Source organism: Felis catus, chromosome F2 (assembly GCF_018350175.1).
Source record: "Felis catus isolate Fca126 chromosome F2, F.catus_Fca126_mat1.0, whole genome shotgun sequence".
Lineage (NCBI taxonomy): Eukaryota > Metazoa > Chordata > Mammalia > Carnivora > Felidae > Felis > Felis catus.
In genome coordinates, this window is record NC_058385.1 from 47,082,366 (window position 1) to 47,107,765 (window position 25,400).

General features: G+C 49.3%; 2 long non-coding RNA genes across 6 annotated transcripts in view; one reads left to right on the forward strand and one right to left on the reverse strand.

Annotated features, from left to right (window-relative positions):
- LOC102899954 overlaps nt 1–20,486 on the reverse strand; it is a 33,746-nt gene extending 13,260 nt beyond the window's left edge. For 3 of the 5 annotated variants that reach the window (XR_002739450.2, XR_002739448.2, XR_002739451.2), the window contains exons 1-6: nt 19,673–20,486; nt 9,829–9,976; nt 9,444–9,520; nt 5,766–5,863; nt 3,114–3,333; nt 1,904–2,193 (exon numbers count right to left, since the gene is read on the reverse strand). This is a non-coding gene — a long non-coding RNA (uncharacterized LOC102899954). The remainder of the gene's footprint in view (nt 1–1,903; nt 2,194–3,113; nt 3,334–5,765; nt 5,864–9,443; nt 9,521–9,828; nt 9,977–19,672) is intronic. The other 2 variants (XR_002151985.3, XR_002739452.2) reach the window with 2 other exon arrangements.
- On the forward strand, nt 2,421–23,410 carry LOC111558516. The gene is made up of 3 exons (XR_002739454.2): nt 2,421–2,566; nt 22,869–22,973; nt 23,125–23,410. It is a non-coding gene; the product is annotated as an uncharacterized LOC111558516 (long non-coding RNA).
- The last annotated feature ends 1,990 nt before the right edge of the window (nt 23,411–25,400 follow it).

A 25,400-nucleotide genomic window follows, 5' to 3' on the forward strand; every position in this document is an offset into this window, starting at 1 on the left:
CACGACAGCACAGAGTAAAAGGTGTGACCCCACCCAGCATGGAGGGAAGAGAGTTAGCTGAGGGCCCGCAAGAGCAGAGAATACGGAGTCAGCCAGTCCTGGGCCCAAATTCTCGCCCTGCACCCACTTGCTTGTAAGACCTTGGGCAACGAAATAAGATCATTAAAAAGAAATTAAATGCCTGCTTCCTATTCTGTGTCTCCCTCTCTCTCTGCCCCTCCCCCGTTCATGCTCTGTCTCTCTCTGTCCCAAAAATAAATAAACATTGAAAAAAAAAATTAAAAAAAAAAAAAAAAGGGGCGCCTGGGTGGCGTAGTCGGTTAAGCGTCCGACTTCGGCCAGGTCACGATCTCACGGTCCGTGAGTTCGAGCCCCGCATCAGGCTCTGGGCTGATGGCTCAGAGCCTGGAGCCTGCTTCCTATTCTGTGTCTCCCTCTCTCTCTGCCCCTCCCCCGTTCATGCTCTGTCTCTCTCTGTCCCAAAAATAAATAAACATTGAAAAAAAAATTAAAAAAAAAAAGAAATTAAATGAAGTAATACATGTGTACCCGTTAGGTTATAGTCTAGCCACTAAAACAACGACTCTTACGTAAACAATCGCTTTAACAAGATGGAAATTGACTTCTCTTTCACATCAACATCCAGCCAGAGACTGTGGCTCTGCTCCAGGAAGTCACCTGTCCCAGGCTCTTTCCACCTGGTTACTCTGCCAGTTGTAGGGGTTGACCTCATGCACCTGGTCCAATACGGCTCCTCATCACAAGTGATGCTGTGTTTCGATGCAGTCTGATACGGAGCTAAAATGGGGTCGCCAAGACCTGGTCCTTTCGGTGTGGCTTCTCCCCTCTCCTCTAGATGAGGGCTGTGCTCTCCTATCCGGGTGGTAGGGGGGTTTGGGTGGCTCCAGACTTCATGGGCTGAGAGCTTTATGTCCACTGTGCCCCTTCTAGGAGCTGAATGTAAATCTTGGACCTGACTCTCAGCAACCCGCACCAATCCTATTGGCCAAGGGTGTGGGAGAAGTTGGTGAGCCAAGGAGAATTGGGGCCCCCTCACAACGGCATGGCTGAGAATGGGGGAGAGGTGAGCCCACACACAAAACGCACCTTACCGCTTTACCAGGAGAAGGATGGATGGATGCAAGGTGGTGGGGAAAAAAAATCCCTCACTCCTTCCTTCAGTTATATGTACATCTAGGGTATATAATCCATAGCAGTGGTCTTTGAACTCTACCCCAAAGGCCACAGTTTTGATTATGCCCCTAACAGGTGCATTTATTTTTTGTAAGTATACACCCGTGCGGGTGGCACCCCACTGTCCATGCTTCCTTCAATAGCATTCCCCGATAGGCACGTTTAGCATTCCCTAATAGATGACGTTTCGTAGGATCCTTTGCAGCTCGCAAAGTCATGTGACAAAATGCTAGGTAAATGCTAAATGCGGACAGTACAGTTTCCAGGAAGTGTCCTCACGGGAGGCACATGTGATTCTTCCTTTCTTTCTCCTTGCCGCCTAGAACGTGAACAGGACGGCTTGGCCATGAGCAACAGCCTTGGATAGTGAAGTGACAGCTGCCTGTTGAGAATGTTGGAGCAACCGGGAAAGACAGCTCACCAGCCGAGCGGCCTGCCTCCGGAGTCCATTTACATGAGGGGCAAATTAACTTGTCTCCTGCTGAAGCTCCTGTCGCTTTGGCCATGCTCTTCTTTCTTAATCTCAGCCCAAACTGATCCTACTGGACACAATTATGTACACGTACAATTTGTGTACAATTTGTGTACAAATTATGTACACAATTTGATACACGTACCAAAGCAGATTCAAAAAAAAAGAAAGTTCTGCATTTTGTACCCCATTGGATAGAGTCTCACACCCCTTTGGGCTGCATCCCCGCCCCCTTACTTTTGGTCTCCTCGGTCTTTGCCCTGCGGTGCTTCGTAAGGTTAGTGACGTGCGGGAAGCTGTCTGCTTCTTCTCCCGGAATACACTTTGCTCTTTGAGGCAGGGGTCCCGAAGCGAGTCCTCGGAACCAACCTAGCACAGTTGGGCCAGCATCCCTCCCAGGCCTTGCCTTTTGCTGCCTGCCGACTCTTCCGGGTCTGTTTCCATCATCTAGACTTTGTTTTTGCCTCGGGGAAAGAAAGCACGCCAGCCAGTCTGGTGGAATTGACAAGATGCGATGTAACCTGAACCTAAAGAAGTAGGCAACTGTGACCGTCAGGGAAAGAAAGACGTGCGCTCGCAGCCCGTGCTGTTGCTAAGGTGCACCCACTCACTGACCAACTTCTCAGAGCACAGGCTCGCGCTAACTTGCTAACGTGGCCTGGTTCTGTGGGGAAGGAGGGGGTGGGGGGAGGAGGCAGAGAGCTTTGTTTTTGGAGAGCTTCCTCCAGGCCCCAGACCTCCTCTGCCCCGGAAGGCAATGGCCAGGCGCCAGGACTGCCCCGCCACGGCAGAGACTGGGGGAATATACCCACTTCCATGACTCCAAGTCTGAGGCTCTGCGGACCCCCTTCACGGCCGTGGCTCAGAAAGCAGACCCTGCCTGGTGTGTCTAGGATCCGGGTGAGTCCACGCTCCCTGCCACCACCCCCTGGAGGCATCGCTGTCCTGATTGTATCGCGGCTTCGAAATTCCCTGACTCATGCCATCCTCAGATTTTTTTAAAAAGAGCTTATTCAAGGGGTGTAGGCTGCATGCTCCACCCGTTCCCACTCAACACAGCTATTTAATTACAGCACCCGTGTGTGTGTGTGTGTGTGTGTGTGTGTGTGTGTGTGTGAGTGAGGAGTCAGGGAAAGGAGGCGTTGGGGAGGGGCAGAGGGGCTCCTGGACCAGAAGGAGAAGCCCTTGAACGAGGCTTGTGCTGATCCCATTATGAAAGGGAAATACTGCTGCTCAAAGAAAGGCTGGCCCTTCACCCCAGAGCTGGGCAGGTCTGAAATGAGGAAGACTTCTGGGGCCGTGCGGGTCGGCTAAGAAAAAGCCACCGATGTGGGGGAGGGATGCTTCTTCCCCCCCCCCCCCCCCCCGCTCGTCGGCTCCCCCTGTTCTCCTACACCGCTAGGTAGCCAGGCTGCCACGTGACTTGCTAGTAACCATGGCAACGAACCCGGTTCCTCCGTGGAGCGTGTGGAGAGAAATCCCACAGAAAGATGACGGGGGTGCGGGACGTCGCGTGGTACCCAAGGGCAGGGGAAGCCGGCTCCGTCGCGGCCGGGGCAACTGTTGCCGTCGTGGAGGAAATAGCAGGGGCTTGTTCTCTTCTGAGCTCGAGACGCTGGCCGTTTTCTCCTTCCGACACTTGCCTCCCTGATCTTGGAACGCGGTTTCTGGAGATGAAAGACAAAAATAGCTCTCTCTGAAGGAGAGGATGCTAATGCACGCCGTGCTTTCAGACATGGGCTTCTCGCTGTCAGGCGTCCACCTCCAGTACGCGGAGCCTTGGGCCAGGTTCCTCTCGCTGTCCCTGACCACAGCGACAACCCCGGGGAAGCCGACACGCTGCCGGCAGCCAGAAGCCCCGAGAGGCGGTCTGGGGCCTGGAAGACCGCAGGGCGGTGCGCGGAGGACAGGCCAACCCGACCGCGGGCCCTCGCCGCTCCCCTGCTCGCAGGCACAGCTGGAGGAAGTGGCTCACATATTCCTTGTTGCCGACAAGGACATAATGACAGTTTGGGGAAACACATATTGTTAAGCGATCCGGCCTCCCACAGCCAACGTGGGAGCGCAGGGCGGCCCCTTCTGGGGGGCGAAGACCTGCCTCCGCGGAGGCCGGCTGGCAGGTGCTGCCTCCTTAGTGGGATGCCCCTGACTCAGCCAGTTACTGCCTGTGTGACCTTGAACCAGTCACTTAGTCTCCTTGGATGCTAGTTGCTCTCTCCATCTTTAAAAGAGGCACGGTAATATTTGCGTGGCCAGGCCCACTGGGTTTGTGTAACAGTCATGCTTGAAAATTCCCTACCAGATACCATCATCCTTTTCCTTAGTTGTAGAAGTATTCATTCTTAAAGGGTTCTGAAAGTTGGAATGAGTCAGCAATCAGGTCGAAAGTTACGGTAGTGCAAAGCTGCAGAAATGACCGTGATGGGGTTTGTAGATAACATTTAATGAGTGCAAAGCAAATTGCCTGTTGCATTTAAAGCCTAACAACACTCCTACTGGTATGACGGGTTCCGTTTCACAAATGAGGCCCAAATTCACGTAGCTGGTGGTAGAGTCAGGATTCAAGTCCCGGGGAGTCTGATTCCCAAGTCAGGATCTTAACTGCCGCAGGGGCCTGTGCTGGGGTGGGTCCACTGATGCATTCTCCATGCTCCTGGAGTTGGGTTACCAGGTGGTTTCCTAGGGGTTCACAGAACAGCATGGGGGCGGTGTGTGTATGTATGTGGGTGTGTTCACAAAGCAGCCTGGGTGTGTGTGTGCATGTGTATATTCATAGAGTAGCATGGGGTGTGTGTGTGTGTGTGTGTGTGTGTGTGTGCGCGCATGTTCACAGAGCAGCATGGGGGGTGTGTGTGTGTGTGGTACGTGTATGTGTTTATAAAGACTGGACTGCCTTCCTTCCTCATCTGGGAGTTCCCCATTTGTCCCATGCTGACATGACTATCTCTTAGGGTCCTCGCGGAAGCTTCCAGAACAGCCCAGAGTGCTGCCGTCTGCCCTAGTCTCAATGGAAGCACAATTAGTGGGCATGGGAGGCCAGACAAATGGAGTCACATGCCGCTGTCTCAGAGACAGAGGAGCAGAGTGGGCAGGTTAAAAGCTAGACAGCAGGGGTTGCCTCACCTAGTGCTGGCTAACTTAGTTACGATGGTCACTCCTGACTCTTCTCATCCTACCCGGGGCCTGGAAAGCCCACCCCTGCGACCGGCCGGGGTGCATTTGGCACCGGGGATCACCCCCCTCTCCCCCGCCACCACCCACCCTGCAGGCAGAAGCAGAGGCCAGGGTATTTATGGTCCTGGCTCCCTCCCTCCTGGGATGCTGTGGGTTGGCTGCTCCTCTTATTTTGGGGGGTGATAAGGACTCTGCTGCCGCCAGCCCTGGGGTACTTACCCTATTCCCTGCCGACTCCTTAAACCCTGCTCACCCTTTTACAAAATTCCTTTCATTAAACTCTTCTCAGTTCCCTGGCTTGAGTACACTAACCGGTCCCTTCTGGGAGCCTGCCTGATACAGCAGGAGGAGGGTACCTCCCACCCACAACTGTTAGGGGTATTAAATGGGCCAGTAGGCGTCAGTGAGCCAGCATGTGCTCCAAGGCAGTCAGCAGGTGAAGGGGTGTCAGTGCCCCTCCCCAGGGCATTTGCAGTCACCCTGCCCAGGGCTACAGCGTGGCTCGCAAAAGCCCGGACTGTGGCGCGGGCCTGGGTGGGGTGACTCTTCTTCCCCAAGCCTTGGCTGGTTTGCAACAGGAAACCGTGCCTACTAAAGAAATCGAAGATGGTGGGGGTTTTTTTTGTTTTTTTTTAAATGGGAAAAGGAAACAAAACGTTAAGTTCGTTGAAGGCACAAATGCAGGGTCAGATAAGCACAGATAATGATTACTCATTTATCCTAAAAATATTGATTGAGCACCTGCCACCTGCAAAAGATTTAGCAATTAATAATATAGGCCTGGCCTCATTTTCTCATACGGCTTACACTCCAGTAGAGGAAACGCACTGTTAAGCAGAGGGCACTAAGCATTCTTTTCTCTTCTATTGGTGAGGGAAAAGGGGCTTTTGGCGGTGAGGAAAGTGACTTTTAATTGAGTACTTACCACGTGCCAGGCACCATGCAAGGCGTTCCATTTATATCATCGCACTTAATCGCACAACACGGGAGAGGTCGACCTATCTCCTTTTTGCAGTGAGGAAGCTGAAACCCAGAAGATGTTACATGATTTACCAAAGTCAGTGACCATTCAAAAAAAAAAAACCCACCGTTTATTAAGCACCTACTGTATGTATGCCTTGTCTTATCCCTGCTTTTCAAGAATGTGTAGATAGTAGGAGAGATAGGCACCTGAACAGATACTCCTCAAACAGTGGGTTGTGTGTGGTGATCATAGAGATATGCTCAGGGCCTTATGGAAGCGCTCAGGAGGGATCCTCAACCCCTCATGAAATGTCAGGAAAGGCTTAGGGAGGGCAGCCTTGAGGACGTGAAGCCTCATTCGATTTTTAAAGGTAAACTGGTAACGGCCAGGTTGGGGTACGGTGGTAGGGGGAGAAGAAAGCCACGCAGGAAGAGGGAGTGCCAGAAGCAAAAACAGACAGACAGACAAACAGACAAAAACCAGGTTGCAGCGAAGGGGTTGTGGGTAGGGGCCAGGTCCCCGCAGAATTTTATTTGGTAACAAGAAATGTGGGCTGCCAGTCCCATAGCTCACCCTCTAGGTTAAGGAGCTCAAACAGGGGAGTCACGTGGCTAGCTCTGGATTTAGACAGATCACTCTGGCTATCACGTGGAGGACAAACTTGAGGTGGACAAGAGAGGGAGCAGAGACTTTTTAGGAGGCCACCAGTAGTCATCAAGCCAAGGGATCATAAGACTCCAAAGGAGGTCAGAGGTCCAAGGGATGGAGAAGGCCATCGTTTGGAGAACTACTTTAAAAGTCTCAGAATGTAATGACTGACTGGTGTTGAGATACCTGAGTTGGGGAGAGACAGAGAGAGACAGAGAGAGAGAGACTCCCTTCTGGTCCAGAAGAAAAACAAACTTGGAAGGCTTGGTGGCTGCTGTCTTGTCTGAGACCTTTTGCGTCTCTCATTCCACTTTATTTTGATTACAGACCCCAAGGAGTGGGGCCATGATCTGAGCTGGGTGTGTCAAATTTGCTCCCGGGAACTTGAATCTGGGCAGTGGCCTTGGCTGTCCAGTGATTCCCTTGATTCTAGGAACCATCTTGCAATCCTTCCAATTAGTCTCTTCCGTGCACCGGCAAGTCAGGGTCAGTCCCTGTTGCTTGCAGCCAAAGAGCCCTGATGGGGAGATGAATTCAGCCCTGGACCTGGCGGATCGCAGGCCCACGCGACACCCGTGTGAGGACCAGCACCTCCAGGAAGTAGAAGTCAGAGGGGAAACGTCTGGGCTGGAGTTATCGGCATGTAGATCATGGAAGTCATGGCTGACACTAAGAAAGAATCAGTGGCGAGAGGGTGTGAGGGAGAGAACACCGGTGGGCGGAGGGCGACGTCCCGGACAAGCAAAGGCTGCGAGGAGGAAGAAACAAGAACTTGAATGTTCAGAGAGAGACTAGGAGAACTAGGAGAGGCTTGATTTCATAGAAACCAAGGGAAGAAAAGTTTGAAGAATGAACAGTTGAGGATTTCACGTACAGCCAAGGGGCCAAGGGCACTGGCCTTTGAAATTGACAAGAAGTTTGTTGATGACCCATAGGGTAGGATCCCTAGAGGGAGAGGTGGGAGGAATAAGCCAGGCTGCCTGCGGAGAAGTGAGGAAGAGGAGGTCAATGGCTCTGGGAGTCTTATGCGAGGTTAGTTATGAGAAAGGAGAGGGTGGTGGGTGGGGGCAAGGTCACAGCAGGGTTTATGTCAGTGGCTCCGGTGCTCCTTTGAGTCAAAACCTGCTCCCCTGTGCCTGAGAGAATGGGGCTTTGGCTGGCGGAAGTGATCCCAGCAGAGCATTCTTTGCAGGGGTGGTTTTGCCTGAGGGTCTGTGCATCCCTGGGGCAGAAGAGCATTTGGAAAACTGACAAAGTCCATAGCTGGTAGGTATCTTGTGCCGACTTCCTGCCTGACTTTGTTCTGAGACGGCCAAAACAGCAACTAAAGGAAGAAAGAGAGGCAAAAAAAAGAGGAAACTCTCTGTTGGCTCTTTTGGATTCCATCTAAAAATATCCCTGCCCACCGCCCCCAAATTTAGGGGGTGAGGAGAATGCTCAAACCATGTCTGAGAAATTAGTATTAGAATGACACTGACTACCCTCGTGTTAGTTGATGAGTGTGTTCCTACAAGGAAGGCCTGGCTTGGCAGGTGCACTGTGCTAATGCTTCACATAGACTTTTTCTTTAGATATTTACTGGCAAAGGATGGCAATAGAATTGAGCTGATGACAAGATATTTTTTTTTCAAAAATCATTTAAAAGAATTCCTGAAATTATAAAATTTGTATATGGTCATCGAAGAAGGTCTGGAAAATCTGCAAAGACCTAAAATAGCTAGGAGTCCCACCATAGTAATATTTTCTTCTAGTCTTTTATTTCTAGTAGCGGTCCAATATTGATAGCTGTTATGATGGCCGAGCCACTAATGTCCGTTGCAGGGCTGATCTCAGGAGCGACTGTAGGACAGACAGCAGGACCCTATCTGTAGTGTGTGAGGGGACGAGGGAAAGATGAAAAATGCAGGGGGAAACAACCCATCGGCTGGTCAGATGTCTGACCACAGGTGTGCCTTGTGGTAAGAAACCTAATGCCCTACTGCGAATTTCCATGTCGGGGTATCACTCTTATTTTAGTTGTGATGGCAGATTGGGTTATTGGTCCCTAGTCTTTGTTCCTCCCATCATGTGACCCTTCCAGCACCAGAAGAGTTGACTGATAGTTCCGTGCCCTATTGTCTTTGGACTTAGCCACATGACTTGCTTTGGCTAATAGAAATTAGCGGAAGTGATGTGAGCAGGGGTTTTAAATACGCCTTCATGGCTTGGCTTAGTCTCTTGCATTTCTGCCACCTGTCACAAGATGAAGTTGCCTGGATAGCCTCTCGGAATGAGGAGACACTTGGAACAGACCTGAATACAACTGGCAGCTTGGAGCCACACTTCGCTAGTTTCATTCACCCAGGAGACTCATAGCCCCCTGCACGCCCATAAGCAATAAGTAAATGCCTATTGTTGTAATGCACTGAGATTATGGCATTGTTTGTTACACAGCATTTTAGTAGCAGACATCTGAAGGAAGCACCTACTATAATTGCTTGGATGTGAAGCTTCAGTAATATCTGACATCTGCATTTCCTTTATCCCCATAGTTATTTCTTGTCAAGTCCTCTTCAGCTCCTTTGAATTCTCTTCCATATCTGTTCCCTGACTCCCTTTCCACTGCCATCATCCTTCAACACTTCCTACCTGGGTTCCTGCAATGGCTTCCTTAATGAACTTATTTCTTCCCCATCCAGGAGTGCAAGACTCAACTGCCTTACAAAACCCCCCGCACCACAGGAAACCTCTGCTCAAAAGGCTGAGAAGGCTTCTCTTTATTTCAAAGTAGAAGCAGCCAGGCAACTCAGAGCTAAGTTTTAATAACCAGCCTCAACCTGGCGTTCTGATACAATTCTCTCCTCTGCTTTCCATAGCTCTCTTTTACAGCTGACCCTTGAACAATGGGGGGTCAGGTGTGCTGATCGCCCTGTGCAGTCAAAAATCCGTGTATAACTTTTGATCCCCTAAAAACGTAGCTACTAATAGCCTATTGTTGGCCAGAAGGCTTACCTGTGATAGAAATCGTCGACTAGCACCTATTTTCTATGTCACGTGTATTGGAAACCGTATTCTTACAATAAAGTAACCTTAAGAAAGGAAAATGTTATTAAGAAAATCATAAGGAAGAGAAAGCACATTTACAGTACTGCCCTGTATTTATTGAAAAACATCCACATGCAAAGGGGACCTGTGTAGTTCAAACCCCTGTTGTTCCAGGTCAACTGTGATTTAGCCTCCTCATCCATTATTTAATGCAAAATAACCATAATAACAACGCTTACCCAACAGTTGTTGAATTGCTTACTATGATATCACTTAAGTGTTTTTCCTGTTGTACAGGTTAAGAGTAGATTCAACCAAGAGTAATCAAGGTTCCCCCCAAATAGTGGCTTACCTCAGATAGTTGTTTCTCTCTCCTGTGAAAGTACAGAAGTAGGTGGCCAACAACTGGTCTAGTGGCTCTGTTCATGATCTCTTCAGGGACACAGGCTCCATCCAGCTCACAGCTCCATTATCCTTAAGAGTATTGGCCTCAGGGGTGCCTGGGGGGGGGGCTCAGTCAGTCGAACGTTCGACTCTTGACTTCAGCTCAGGTCTTGCTCTCATGGCTCGTGAGTTGGAGCCCCGTGTCAGGCTCTGTGCTCACAGCGCAGAGCCTGCTTGGGATTCTCTCTCTCTCTTCGCTCTCTCTACCCCTCCCCCACTGACACTCTCTCAAAATAAATACATAAACTTAAAAAAAAAAAAAAGACTCTTGGCCTCATTCTCGACATGGCAGGCAGAATGCTAGACATCACATCCACCATTCCAGGCAGCAGATTGGAAGAAGGACAAAAAAGAAAAAGGGCGTAAAGAGTAGATACCAGCTGGCCTCTCCGGGTAGTGGCCACATAACATCTGCTTGTGTCTCATTGGCCATACTTATAAGGCCAGATAGAGCTGCAAAGGAGGCTGGAAAGTATAGTCTTTATTCTGGGAGGCCACATGCCTAGCTCAAAACTGGGAGTCATTACTACGGAAAAAGAAGAAAGAGGGGTATGCGGGGGCAACAGCCTCTGTCTCAGATATATTCCCTTGCCGAATCCTCATGACAATCCTATGAGATGGATACTATTCTTATACTCATTTTACAGAGGGGAAAACTGAGGCACAGAAAGGGTGACTACCTTGGCCAAGGCCACACAGCAAGGGTGAACTCAGGCGCCCTGCTTTCGGAACTTGTGCTCTTCACCCCCCATGCCACCCAACTTCCCTGGGAGTAAATCTGCCCACCTGACTCATGTGCTCCCTCAGCTAAGCTCCCTTCTGTCCCCTGCACTTCCCTCCAGGGCCCAGGTTCAGGCTCTGCCTGCTCCTGTTCTTCCCGATCTCCTCCTGGAAACCCTCCCCCTGCGCGGCATCATCGTCCTGGCTGACAATGCCCAAGAGGCAGAGAAACAGCCAATACAGCATCAGAATACATACTCCATCTAGGCAGTTCAGTATAGTAATTAAGAGCTTGGACTCTGGAATCCAGCAGAGTGAGGTTCGAATCCTATGTGACCTTGCTCAAGTCACTTGACCTTTCTGATCCCTCTTCTTTAAAAAGGGAGGTTGGGGCGCCTGGGTGGCGCAGTTGGTTAAGCGTCCGACTTCAGCCAGGTCACGATCTCGCGGTCTGAGAGTTCGAGCCCTGCGTCAGGCTCTGGGCTGATGGCTCAGAGCCTGGAGCCTGTTTCCGATTCTGTGTCTCCCTCTCTCTCTGCCCCTCCCCCATTCATGCTCTGTCTCTCTCTGCCCCAAAAATAAATAAAACGTTGAAAAAAAAAAAAAAAAGGGAGGTAGAGAGAACCTGACACGTAGGACGATCGTGAGGGACAAATGAGATCATGCACCTAAGTCCCCAGGCCACCGCTTGGCACAAAGCAGGTGCTCAATACAACAAAGCTGCTACGATTGTGCCGACATTGTGCATGTCCTTGCCTTCCAGACGGGAATGTCTTAGACAGAGAGGGGAAGAAGGACCTTCGCTGGAGGCCCTTGCCAACTGTCTGCCTCTCCTCTCTTAGGGATCTGCAGGGGTTGCTTGTGTACTTCCATCTAGGGCTCCAACCCTTTAGACATGGCCCTGACCAACTGTTAGGAGTGACAAGCTCTGATTTCCTTGATTTGGAATACAACCCGGCCACCCTAGGGAATCTGGTTAGTGGGGGAAATGCTACTACTGAACAGATGCGAAATATCCCTCGTGAACAGAACACAGGGCATCAAGGTATCTGCCAAAGGGAATGATTTTTATTGTTACACAAACATGTCCTATCAGAGCCCATATAAATCCAGAGAACAGGTACATTTCCAGAACAGATTTCCTACCTCTGGTGACCGAGGCAGGGGCAGGGGGAAAACAGGCCACGTTATTTTAACATTCAGTAATGCTCTTACTGAACGTAAACAGAAATGAAAATCGGGACGGATGGAGAAAAAACACTTGCTTATGAACAAAACGCCTTCTCAGGAACAGAGCTTCTTGTGATGCTCTTTGTTTTACCCAGAAAGAACCGGGCTCTATTCGTTGGGCTTGGGAAGATGCAGCAAAGCCCGTGCCCGACCACGGCAAAGGCGGAGCTTTCTGGAGGCCCCCTCCCCCCCATTCTGAACCCCTCAGGAGGCCAGGCTCTGGTGCCCTCCAGCTCTGCCCTTCCCTGCCCCCAGCTGCCTGCCGGGAGGCACACATGTGGACGACCAAGCTGTTTTTCTCTCTTACTTCGTTCCTTCCAGTCCACTCTTTCTGCTCCCACCCTTATTTCCTCACGTCCGGGCTAGTATTGTCGTCTTCTGAACAGTTTCTAGGCTGCGAGTCTCCCGTACCTCTCCTCTCCACCCCCCCTCCAATCACACAGCCACCAGTCAGAAAGGCTGACCTTTTGTACCTCCTCCCTTTGAGTGTAAATTCTTCTTACCATTTTTCTTGACTGTTTTTTTCAGAGGTGAAGAATTCTAGCTCTCCAGACAGTGCATTTCTTCTTTAAGTTTTCACTTCTTTTCTACTAAATCCAAATCTATGTCCCCAATTGCTTCCAGTCAGCTGAGAATTTAATCCACCGGCTCTCTCTTTCACAGTTTTTCTCCTCACATGGAATCCTTCTCTTTCTCCCTGTGGCAGACTGTTAATTGCCTTCCCCGAATCTGTTTTCTCCTTCAAAAGTAACAGTTTTGGCTGGGCATGGGGCTACCCCGTGAAAGACCACATTTCCCAGACTCCTTTTCCACTGGGGGTGGTCATGGGACTATGCACGGGCCAACACGACATGGATACAAGCAACATAAGCAACTTCCCAGTTACATCCTTAAAACAACTGAGCGGTTCGTCTTGGCCTCTATCTCCCTGCCTCCCTGGCTGGCAATGGGGAGGACTGGAGTGGTCACTTTGAACACACAAGTGGAAACCTCATATTGAGGACAGAGCAGAGAGACTTGGATCACCTACCTTGACTGCTGAGGGAGAAATGAACTACCAGTGTAGTAAAGCCTCTGGCTGGTGGACCTCTTTGGTACAGCAGCTTAGCCTGCACTTAATATCCTCGTCCTCACTGACGACAGTCCTACTCATTCTGTAAGTCTTCATCCAGGCAGACACGTGCCTTTCCACCCTTTGACTCTCAAAGCCCTTTGACCTACCCCCATTCTACCTTGGACTACACTGGTCTGTGGAGGAGTCCTACTTGCTCTCTGCAGCTCAAAGAGGACAGGGGCCAAATCTTCAGCATTGTTTTATATTACACGAAGCCTAACACCCAGGCTCACGTGTGACGACTGAGTTAATAAATACGAGTAATTAAAATGAAGTAAATAAAATGAGTACTAAACTATAATAAATCACTAATAAATGAGTTGAATGAATGTATAGGTTATTCTTCATTGTCTCTATACGCAATGACTTACAATAAAATGAGCAACTAGTCGTATGTGTCTAAACAACCATATCCCCAAACTGCTAGATAAGAGGTCATTGTCAAGGTAGAGAATGAGGTGCCATACTCGTCTTTCTCCTGTTCAACATTACTACCAGTAACTTCAGTGGAACGGTCAGTATACCCATTGTACCTGTGGCTAACAAAATCGGAAACCCATAAACTAGATAAGAGAATCAAGAACAACAACAACAAAACATTTGTAAAGACAAGTACAGTGGACGAAAATTAAACTAACAGATGAAGTTCTGAATATCAGTTCAAAGGGTGGGCAAAAGGAAAGGACAAAAGAAGACTCAATTAAAGATTATATTTTTTAAAAGCTTAAGGATTTTGACCAGAAGCCCAGTAGGAATCAAGGATATGATATGATGGCCAAAAAATGTTAGTGCAATTTTGGGGCTGAATAAATTCGTTCGAGAACTGCTTATTCAGTGCCTATTCCGTGCTTGGTGTTGTGCGAGAGACAAGGGTGAAAAAGGTGTGGCCCCTGCCGGCAAGCTGACGGCACAAGGCAGACGGTGCTCGGTGCTATAAGAGCAAAGAGGTGGGAAGCTTGGCACAAGTGTGACCAAAAGCAAGTAGCTGAGTTTGGCTTGAGTGTGGGGAACAATAAGGCAAGGGGGGGGGGGTGGTTCGGCACCAACCTGTAGGGCGTCCATAATGCCAGGCTATGGAGATTGGCATTTATGTGAAAAGAGGGACAACTGAAGATATTATGGGGGGAAAAAAAATCAGTGTTTTAGAAAGATTTCTTTGGAAGCAGTCTGGTGGGCAGACCAGAGGGGGGAGACCTAACAGCTCAGAACCAGAGGCATCTCTTTAGAGACTGTCTTGTTCAATATCTTCATTTTGTAAGTGAAGAAACTGGGGCCGAAGGTATAAATCGTGTACCGAAAGCCACAGGGCTGGCAGAGGCACAGCAGAAGTGGAATCCAGGACGGGCAGCTCCTCTGTCCAGGGAGTGAGGACAGCAGCCATCAGACCTCATGTAGCTGTCGGAGTTTAGGAAAGCATTTCTGGAGAGACGTGGGGCAAGGAAGCCAGTTAAAGGACTATGTCCACAGTCAAGGTAAAAAAAAACACTGAGTCACGGGAATAGAAAGAGGGTGAGCTGGGACAGAAACTGCTTCGGTGCCGGGAGCTGGAAGGGGAGGAGGAGAAGCAAAGGCGACAGAATTTGGGGGGCTGGGAGACAAGGCGGACAGCGGTGGAACTGATGGACATTGGGAATGCAAGGATGACGAACAAATTGGAGGAGTCCCACTTTGGGGAGGTCCCATTTACATAAAAGAGGCACCGACCAGGGGACTGTGTCACTGGAAAGCGTCCCGGAGAGGGTACTGAGGAAGCACCTGCAGGAAGAAGTGATGGAACAGCTCGGTCTGGAGAAACCTACACTGATGGCAAACAGTGGGGCCGAGACCCAGGGAGGGATACGATAGCTGGCTTCCCATGCCTGGAACGCTTTCCCGGCCGTCTGTGACATTGCCTCCTAATTAGCAGGACACCAGTGCAAGGCAGCTGAGCAGGAAAAGGCGTGGAGAGGGCCTGGACCCAATCATCAGCAGTGAGGCAGAAGGATCAAAGGTTTTGGAGCCACACAGACCTGGGAGCTCAGCTCACCTATGAGCTGTGTGATGTTGGGCAAATGGCTGGACCTCTCTGTGCCTCAGTTGCCCCGTGTCCAAAATAAAGAGGCTGCACTGGAAGACTTCAAAGATCTGGTCTAGATACAAAATTTCTTGGTGCTAAAAAGGTGGCTTATGTGCATGGAACCAACGGGCGGAAATTTTAGGGCTGTCTGATTTGGATTGGGCTCCTGACGCTGTACCAACATCGGTGATGGAGGATGAACAGCCAGCCTGCTTCTGGTGCCCTCCGTGGTGGCGTGTAATGACAGAGCGGGGCTGACACGTTCACAAAAGCACTTTCCTCTGTGGGTAGGAGTGGGAAAGAGTCCCACTTAGCTGATATCACTAATTTTTAAAGAAAACCATATGAACTAACAAGAGCTGCAAATGGATGTGGGAGCCATGAGTCAACCACTGAATTTCAAATGCATTAATTTTACATTATAAATGACACGGGCTTAAAGTTTCTTCGATTTTATAAAACCTGTGATTTTTCTTTAAAAAAAAAAAAAAAACTTATCCAGACACACACCAATATGTGTTAAAAATACTAAACATTTACTTCCATCCGGAAGCATCCTTAAAACAATGATTGGACTCTCGGCTATGTTCATGAGAAAATCTGTTTTCGGACAGTCTTGTAAACTGATTAAGTATTTTCTGGGCAAACTACCTGCTTCCTACAAAAAAAAAAACAAAAAAAAAAAAACCCAGTTCTTGTTACCTTCATAGAATTTTTTTTTTTTAATTTTTTTTTTCAACGTTTATTTATTTTTTGGGACAGAGAGAGACAGAGCATGAACAGGAGAGGGGCAGAGAGAGAGGGAGACACAGAATCTGAAACAGGCTCCAGGCTCTGAGCCATCAGCCCAGAGCCCGACGCGGGGCTCGAACTCACTGACCGCGAGATCGTGACCCGGCTGAAGTCGGACGCTTAACTGACTGCGCCACCCAGGCGCCCACCTTCATAGAATTTTTAAAATTCCCTTTCAGGCTGCTTTGTAAGGGATAATGTTGCTTACACAACATCCGGCATTTCTACTAGAGATGAGATATTCCGAAGGCTTCTGGATAAGCAGTATTGATATGTAATCCTTACCTCTTAAATATCGAATTCTTAAACAGCAGACGTGAGAGAGACGGTTTTCCTTTACCGTGGTAGATTCAGAGTGACTTTACAAATTGTCCGGTAGAGAACAAAAATATAAGACCTGGAGATTACGCAAGAAAGATCCGCGCTTGTCGTCCTCACCTCCAGGCAAAACAAGACCCAGAGGCAGAAAAGAATTTTCAAAGCCTGACTTAGAGGACGGTGGGAAATAATCCCATCAAATCAAAGTTTAGGGCAGTGTTGGACTGTGGCAGGAAGAAAAGAACATTGTTAAAAATAGATACTCGTTCTCTTTTGGCCACGGACAGTTCTTGAACATCTGACATTAGCAACACAGATCGGAGCCAGTTTTAGCTCATCCTGTCACTTAACCATTCCTAGCGCGGTTTTTTTCCTCACCAAAGTGGGGGTGATGTTACTTATTTACTACCGGGGTGAACCTGAGGCCGACGCGAGACAACACGCACCTGAGACGCGGTGTAAACCGCAAGGCACTTCAAATACAGGGCTTCGCTGCCATCGGCGGAGACGGCCGGCCCCTGGGTGATGCTCACACCGGGGAAGGACTAGTGGCTGTTGTCTAATAACACGCGCTGTCGGTTTCCAAACCGCAAGTGGCATTCAGGGTGACATAGCATTATTAACGGGGGAAAAAATCTGCTCGGCACAGACCTCCCACTTACACTAATTAAAGCTCCACACAGGTAGAAGAATGCAGGGCTTGAGATCCACCCTGCGGGCCTAAAGGACAGAATCGTCTCCAGCATTTTTTTTTGTTTTGTGTTTGCGATAGCAGCATTCTCTTTGTTTCAAGAAGAGTGGGGGAGGGAACGTATGTGGGTTTGCTCAAATGCTCGAGAAAACTGTGCTACGCGGCTGGAGGGATAAAAGCGGGGGGGGGGGGGGAAGCACTAAGGAAAGGACGTGCTAAATCTGAAGGTGTAAGCGAAGCACTCGGGAACCGACTGAAAATGCTCTGGTGCCGGGTGAGGCATGGAATGACGAGAAAGCGGACTGTGCACGTGTTGCAGAGGTGCGTGTGGACAACGGGTTTCTCCTTGTAATGGGCTTTGTGGCTGGGAGAATCTTCCTCCAGATTCTGACCATTAGCTCTGGCCCAGAATGGTTCTTGGGATGAGCTGATGAGGCTGTGGGCTGGCTCTGACTGGGGGCGGCTCAGTAGCTCTGCTCTCCTTCATAGCCACCTTACACCTCACACCCTGGGGCCCAGGTCCCCAGGAGGGCAGCCCCCAAGGTCGCAGAGGGGTGTTCCCTGTAAAGGAAAGCCAGGGAGAGCACAAGCCTTTTTGATGGTCACTTGAGTACTTTAAGCCAGACGTCACTCTTTGGATGAGGTGAGGGTGCCTCCCTCCTTGAGCCACCCCCCACCCCTTCTTAAATGTTATATTTTCCAGGAATATGCTAGAGAGACTACTTGTGCTCCCATGTCTGTTCTCTTCCTCTCTTAATAGAATATCAGTTTTTACTGGTTGCCCCAAATAAAGACATTTCCCAGCCTTCCTTGTGGCCTGTGTGTGTGTGTGTGTGTGTGTGTGTGTAACGGGAGATTCTTTGAGAAGCAAACATCTCCAAAATGCAGTCTTCTGCTAAGTCTGCAGAATATGCTTGGAGCCCGTGTGGTGTGTTAGGAGGTGAACTTGTGCAGAGAGTGTGGATACACACTGCGTGACAGCAGGCTGGGCCTCGGACATCCGCAAGGGAGTGAAATCAGGGCAGCTCTTGCTAAGACGGTTCTCTATTATCTGCGTAAGAACTAAGAACGGAGCGCAAGTGAGTCACCAAAGTTAAAGGCGAAAAACAACAGCTGAGATTGGACCAAGAGACCAATAAGCCACAGTCTGTTACATATTATTGCACAGTGTTACGGGGGGGGGGGGGGGGGGGGGAGGTTTTAGACGGGTTTAATGTGGAAGAATATGAGTTGGGCTATTCCAACCCTGTCCCCAAATATATGTGTTTGTGTGTGGGTATGTGTGGCCAAGATACATAACTATATTTTGTACAGGTACCTATATGGTGCTCTTTTTTAACCATATTTGTTTCATTCTTTCTAATTCTGAGAATATATACGTGTATCTTCCTCGGTTAGAGTATAACATCACTTGGGACAAAATCCCTTCCATTAAATTCACTTTCATAAAAAGAAGGTTCACAACTATAGCTTTCAAAGAATCTTAGTATTAGAAACAGGACTAGAGGGGCGCCTGGGTGGCTCAGTCGGTCGGGTGGCCGACTTCGGCTCAGGTCATGATCTTGCGGTCTGTGAGTTCAAGCCCCGCGTCGGGCTCTGTGCTGACGGCTCAGAGCCTGGAGCCTGTTTCAGATTCTGTGTCTCCCTCTCTCTCTGACCTTCCCCCAATTCATGCTCTGTCTCTCTCTGTCTCAAAAATAAATAAACGTTAAAAAAAAAAAAAGAAACAGGACTAGAGGTCCCTTTGGATGTGTTCAAGCAGGCTGTAAATTCACATAAACTGAGTAATAACTCGGTCCACGTCTCTCCTCCATGGCATGTGAGGTTATTTTGTGCGATCTTGTCAGATGTGGGGACAATCTCCATCGCCAGCACTCCCTGACCTACCCAAACAGGAACGGTCTGCTCTTCCTTACTGATTCCTCTTTAAAGTCACACAACTTTTTAATTAACATGCTATAACGTTTTCAGGAAACAGATGCGGACTTACTGGCTTGTACTGTCCATGAGTCACCTTTGGGACAATTGGGCTGATGTTTCTGTGACTCCTGTCTTTTGACGTTCCCATTTCCCATGCCCTGTAAGAACCCATGGCTACTCAGTTTTATCTGCAAATCTTTTCAGCGCCCTGAAAGCAAGTTTTTGGGGCCAAGAGACACAAATCTATTTTGTGCGGCACCTCTATAGAGTGTTCTCTTTTAACCAGATTGGTTTCATCCTTTCTAATTCAGAGAGCTATCTTTGATGGAGAGGAACCGGAAAGGAGTTATTTGTTGACCTAAAGGTATCACGAAGAATAGAGTCCTTCTAACGTTTAAACAGGGACGGTTCTCCACCCTGGCTGTACATCAGAACCACTTTGAAAGATAAAGGCAAAACAAAACAGAAAAAAAAAAAAACCACACACACACAAAAAAAACCCTGGAACCCACCCCAGACATCCTGACTTAATTGATCTGGGCTGGGGGCCTGGACATCTGTATTTTTCTAACATGTAGAATTGAAAATCACTGCAAATCGAACCATTAGAAAAGTTATGACTTTTTTTAAGGCTGTATTAAATAGGAAATCTTGTCTGTTGTCGCTTCAGCTGCAGCAAAGCTGTGGCAGATAAAAAGAAACCTCCAGGCTGTAAACCCACATACCCATGGGGGTCCTGAGCATCAGGGGTGGGGCCAGACTACTTAGCTTAGTGATTCTGAAACTCTATTTTTGGATAGAATCATCTGAGGACCATGTCTGAAATACAGATTCCTGGGGGGTGGAGCTCCATTCTGAAGTGGTTGGGGACAGAAGGAAGGCGGGGGTGGTCAGGAATCTGCATTTATTACCTGCAGGCCAAGCGATGCTGACGCCCCCGTCCACAGCCTTAGCCAGTGGCACATGCGTGGGACACCGTTCAGTATATTCACAGCAGAACTTCTCAGTGTTGGTCGTGACCCTGATGGACTGGGGATGGCTTAGAGTTCAGCAGATCCAAAGGGAAAAGCCTGATCCTGGACCACAGAAACAGATGCTGACAAAGCCATGTTTTCTGGAAGGTCCCCATCATTTCTGGGTTGATTCTTTACCAATCCCTCCCCAGCCGTGTCCTGCAATTTCTGGTCAGCTGTTGTCTTTACACCATGCCCCTCCTTTCTTAACCTTTGCCCTCTAAACACAGTTTCTTTTTTTTTTTTTAATATAATTTAGTGTCAAATTGGTTTCCATACATCTAAACACAATTTCTAAGTGCTGACTAGCCCCAGTTGGAAAAGCCTCAGCTTCAGGAGCCCTCCGGGTACCTCCCACCCAGGAGAGCGCTCCGTCACTGTCCCGGGGCCTCTGAGGTACCCGAGTGCCTTCTTTCATGTGGCCAAACTGCCTTTCTGAGGGCTCTCTCTCTCTCTTATACCATGGCCCCTTTTCCTTTCTGGCCATGAAGTCCTACCCAGGGGTCTCTAAACTTACCACAGTGTGCACCCCATCCAAGCGAAGCCTCCTACACCCCAGAGCTGAGCCCCATCCTGCCCTAGAGCCACGCTCTCTGCTTACCCAGGCTCTCCCTACTAGAATCTGGGCACGGTGTTTGCTCTTTTTCTCACACCCCTTTTCCACTGTTAGTCTCCATACCTTTTCTTTTTCTTTTTTTAATTTTTTTTTTTAACGTTTATTTTTGAGACAGAGAGAGACAGAGCATGAACGGGGAGGGTCAGAGAGAGAGGGAGACACAGAATCTGAAGCAGGCTCCAGGCTCTGAGCTGTCAGCACAGAGCCCGACGCGGGGCTCGAACTCATGGACCGCGAGATCATGACCTGAGCCGAAGTCGGCCGCTCAACCGACTGAGCCACCCAGGCGCCCCAATACCTTTTCTATATGAAACTGTGAACTTGCAACCATACATGTTTCCTTTTAGGAGAAAAGTCTACCTAAATAGGCTGTCATATTTCATTCTTCATCTCAGAGATGAAATCATCCACACGTCACAAGTTTGCCAAACGCGCACTTTTAGTAGACCATTCTGGTAAAGGATCAGAGAACTGAACTACATGCTTAACTACATCTTGCCTCTTTCTCGAATCAGGATTCGGAGACCATGGCCTACAGATGCTGGATCCCGTGGTCCTCAAGTTTTGTAATAACCCCCACGACGAAATCACTTGTCATCACTTCACTTCTAATTTGGGGACATACACTGACCCTGTCACCCCTTATATTAGGCCTTCCATATCCCAGTCCTCACCCTGTTTCTGGGGTACCTGGGGATTCCAGGTGTTAACATCGCAAGTTCCCTTTGCCTAACACAATCTCCTAACTTGAAACCCAATATAAGATTCCTTACCCTTTCCCATTGTTCCATGAAAATTAACAGATTCTCCAACTGCTCTGTCTCAGCCACACACACTTTCTCATGAATACCAACATTTACAGTTTCACCTGAGCCCTTTTCTCACCCTTTCAAATGTCAGCGTAAAGGCCTTTTGGTGAAATCATGGAATTTCTGGCAAGCACATTTTTCCAGATCTTCCCAGGGAGACTTTGGCTCTTACCAGAAATCCATCGTTCTGGCGTGACAGTTGCTCTCCAGCGTCAACTGCTTGCCAGAAACAATCAAGAATTTGGAAAACCCTCACAAAAGGAATGACAACAGATGACTTTTGGCTCACGACCTTTTGTGCTGTGAATAGCCGGCTGCTGGTCTGCCCTACACCTGGGAAATCTTGACTGGCAGCGTGCGGTGCGGCTGGATCTCAGGAGACCTCGTTACTTGCTGAGTGTCCGTCTTCATGTTCCCAAGGCCCGCGTGCCAACCTGGCCCTTCCTCTAGTTGCTGCTGTTGCCTGCTGAGGAAGGGGAGTGCTTCCCTCTCCTGCTGCCACAGGTCTTTATCGAAGCCGTCAGAGGCCGGCCTTGCCGAAGTCCTCATTCAGCACTCTCAGGAGCTTCCGGTTCATCACCTCACACCTAGGTTAGAGACATCTGACTGATGCCACTCAGGACCACCTCCAAGGACTCCGACCTGCTAACACTCACCCCAGCCGTCCTGATCCAGTGGGAGTGCGTGTGGACCCAGCCGTCCCTACCCAGTGGCTGCGGGCAGGTTTTGTTCTGTTTTGTTTGAGGATCTCATCGGCAAAGTGGGACAAAGACTATTAGTCCCGATGTTCTTTTTACAACTTGTCCCATTTTATTGCAAGATTTTATTTTTAAGTAACCTCTGCACCCAATACGGGGCTCGAACTTACCACCCCAAGATCAAGAGTCGGGTGCTGACTGCACCAGCCAGGCGCCCCGAACATACTCCATTTTTAGAACACACACATATTTAAGCTTCTCTGAGACTCCACAGACTCTCCTCCTCCAGTGATTAGCCCTTCCCTCAGTTTCACAAGAGAACTCTTGAGATGGGCGCTCTACCCCTGCTCTTTCCGCCTTCCCAACTCCCGTTCCTTCGTTAACCCATTTATTTTTGGCTTCCCTTGTCACCACTCACTCCAAAATGATCTTGTTAAGATCACCAGTATGCCCACCTGCCGCCAAGACTGTGCTAGCTTCCTCTTCCTGGCTCTCCTCTCTGAGACACTTACCAGTGAGTGAGTGCTCCCTCCTTGAGGCACCCTCCTCTCTGAGGTGCTCAACTTGTTCCTCCCCTGGTTCTGCTCTCCTTTCTTGACTCCTCTTCCTCTACTTCATCTGACTGCTGGCTTCTGCTCAGGGCTCCTCTCCTTGAAGTGATCTTACCCAGTCCCATAGCTTTAAATACCTTCTGCATGGGGGTGCCTGGGTGGCTCAGTCGGTTGAGCGTCTGACGTCGGCTCAGGTCACGATCTCGCAGTCCGTGAGTTCGAGCCCCGCGTCGGGCTCTGGGCTGATGGCTCAGAGCCTGGAGCCTGCTTCCGATTCTGTGTCTCCCTCTCTCTCTGACCCTCCCCCATTCATGCTCTCTCTCTCTCTCTGTCTCAAAAATAAATAAACATTAAAAAAAAAATTTTTTTTTAAATAAATACCTTCTGCATGTTTGACCACTCTGTAATTTCTATCTTCAGCCGATCCCTCCCTGAGAATCATATATGCACCCGGACCCATGTGCTTCAAGTACGACGTACTTGACATCGCCGCTGGGCTAATGGCCATTGCAAACCTGTCCAGAGGTGAGTTCTTAAATTCCTGACGTGCTGTTCCCAAAACTCTCCCCTCGCCCATCTTCCCTATAAGATCAGTTTATGGCGTCACCACCTGCCCAGCTGACCAAGCCAGAAGCCTGGCAGTGGGCTCTGATTCCTCCTTTTCTTTCATTCATAGAGAAGCCATCGGCAAGTCTTGTTGGTTCTACCTCTAAAATCTTTTCAGTCAGCCCATTCGTCTCCTGCCGCCACCCAGGACCAAGTCCCCACCGCCATCTCCCAGGATTGTTGGTAGTCTCCTAACTGTCTCCCACTCCCACGCTCCCCACGTTCCAGATGATCCTCCACATGGCAGGAAGGGTGCTCCCGACAAAATGCCAATCGAGTCCCATCCCTCAGATCCCTTCTCAGAACATCTGCCATTCTTCCCGCTGCATTTGAAATAAAGTCCAAAAGCACCACCACAGGTGACAAAGCGTTGTCTTATCTGGCTCCTGCCCACCTCCAAACCTCATCCCATGCCACACCATCCCAAATGTTCCCTTCACTCCAGCACACGGGGCCCTTCCAGTCCTAGAACAGGCTAGGCTCTCTCTTGCCTCCGGGCTCTGTACTTGCTGTTTCCTCAGCCTGCAAGGCCAAGGTTACCTGGCCTCCTGAGAGGAATCTGATGGCCACCTATCTAGAGAAGGGCACACCTGTGGTACTTTCACAAGACCTGTCTTCCCAGCGGACTACAAACTGCATGAAGGCAAGGACCTGTCTATCAAGCCTAGGGTCGCACCCCCAGGCCCTGATACGTGGCTGATTGGTACTGAATGATGATCCAGAGGTGGGTCTTTTGTCTACAGATTCCTAAGGACCGACCTTCATATGCCACAGCTCCCCATAAAGGTATGCGGTTGTAGGATCTCTGGCACCCGTCAAAGCGTGCTGCTCAAATCTCCTAGGCCATGGGAACCCAGCTGACAGCCCCAGTTGTGGCCCCTTGGATCCAGCGGTCTTCCTTCTGGGGCCACCCTCCACCCACTGCCCACCCGGCCCCCAACCGCTGCCCAGCCCTCCCCTGCACAGGAGGCCTCTCTCGGGCGACTTCTGCTTAGGAACACCCCATCGGCCTGGCAGAAAGCTTTCTCAGGACTGTGTGGCAGTCTGACGCTTCTCCCCAGTTCTTCCTTTCGTATCAGTTCTCCCTTCACAGGCGTGAGAACTGCCTGGTAGTCCGGAGGCTTTCCAGGAATATTCCTACCCTCTCCCTCGGTCCTTCACAGGCATGTCCCCTGCCCTGCTGCACTTCCAGCCCTGTTTTGGCATCAGTTTCCCAGGTGCCCCTTTAGAGCCTTGAAATATTGATACTATAAACCGCAGTCCAGAAAAACAAACTCTTACCTGATACTGTGTGTAAAACCATCTGCTCCCTTCCCATACCTCCTCTAGGCAAGACCTTCAACTAGAAGAGATAAAAAAAACACCACCTGTGCCCCGGAACTTCTGGTTTACCACCTAGGGTTCCAGATCACTCGAGATACATTCCAGATGTCACTTAACCTTTGTCCCCACAGGAGCTAGCAGAATAGGTAACCACTGGCTGACCTGGTCAGTTCTGGCACAACTGAGGCCCGTGCTCCAGACAGGCAGCGTTAGGTTCATACGCAGGCATCTATAAACCCCTCAGTAAATGAAGTCACCAACTACTGGCCCTTGTTTGGTTCTACTGACGTTGTCTCTGTAGCTCTTAGAAGGCTTCACTCGTGTTGTGGAGAATAAAACCTACTCTCTTGCGAGGGAGAAGCACATTTGGCTCTATAACTTGTATACGTGGCATTTCTTCACCTTCTCTGGCTGAAAAATCAACCCTTTTTGCCCTACTTCTGTGTAAGCGCCATGAACACCGATGGTCTGTTTTGTCCATTATCATGTCCCATAAAGGCACTCGGCAATTGCTGAGCAAATTGTCCCATAGGTGCTTTCCCATTTTCTGAAACTCAGAGTAATCAAGTGACTTTCCCATTCAAGTGGCTTATCTGCCAGGGTCAGAAAAGTAGATTGCTTATTGTGTGTGGTTAACATTTACTGAACACTCGCTCTAAGCACCCAGTGCTTACATCCCATTTAAGAGGTAACTAACTCTCATCATCGTCCCTACTTTGCCGGTGACTACATAGGTCTGGCCAGGTTAGGTGACTTACCTGAAGTCACCAAGGGAAAAGGCAGGGCTGAAACTCAAACACAGGTGAGGTCAGAGCCCACGTTCTAAATTCTCACACCATACTGCTTCATCCCAAATGACAAGAAACAATCATTCCCCTCAACACGATCAGAACTGAAAAGAATAGACTGTTAGATCTTTGGGAGGCTAATGAAAGGTCAATAAGACATCTGGTAGCAGCAGTAAGCCACAGGGCAGAATTACATTTTGCCTTTCCTTAGAAGAAAAAATAAGCCGATCTCAGT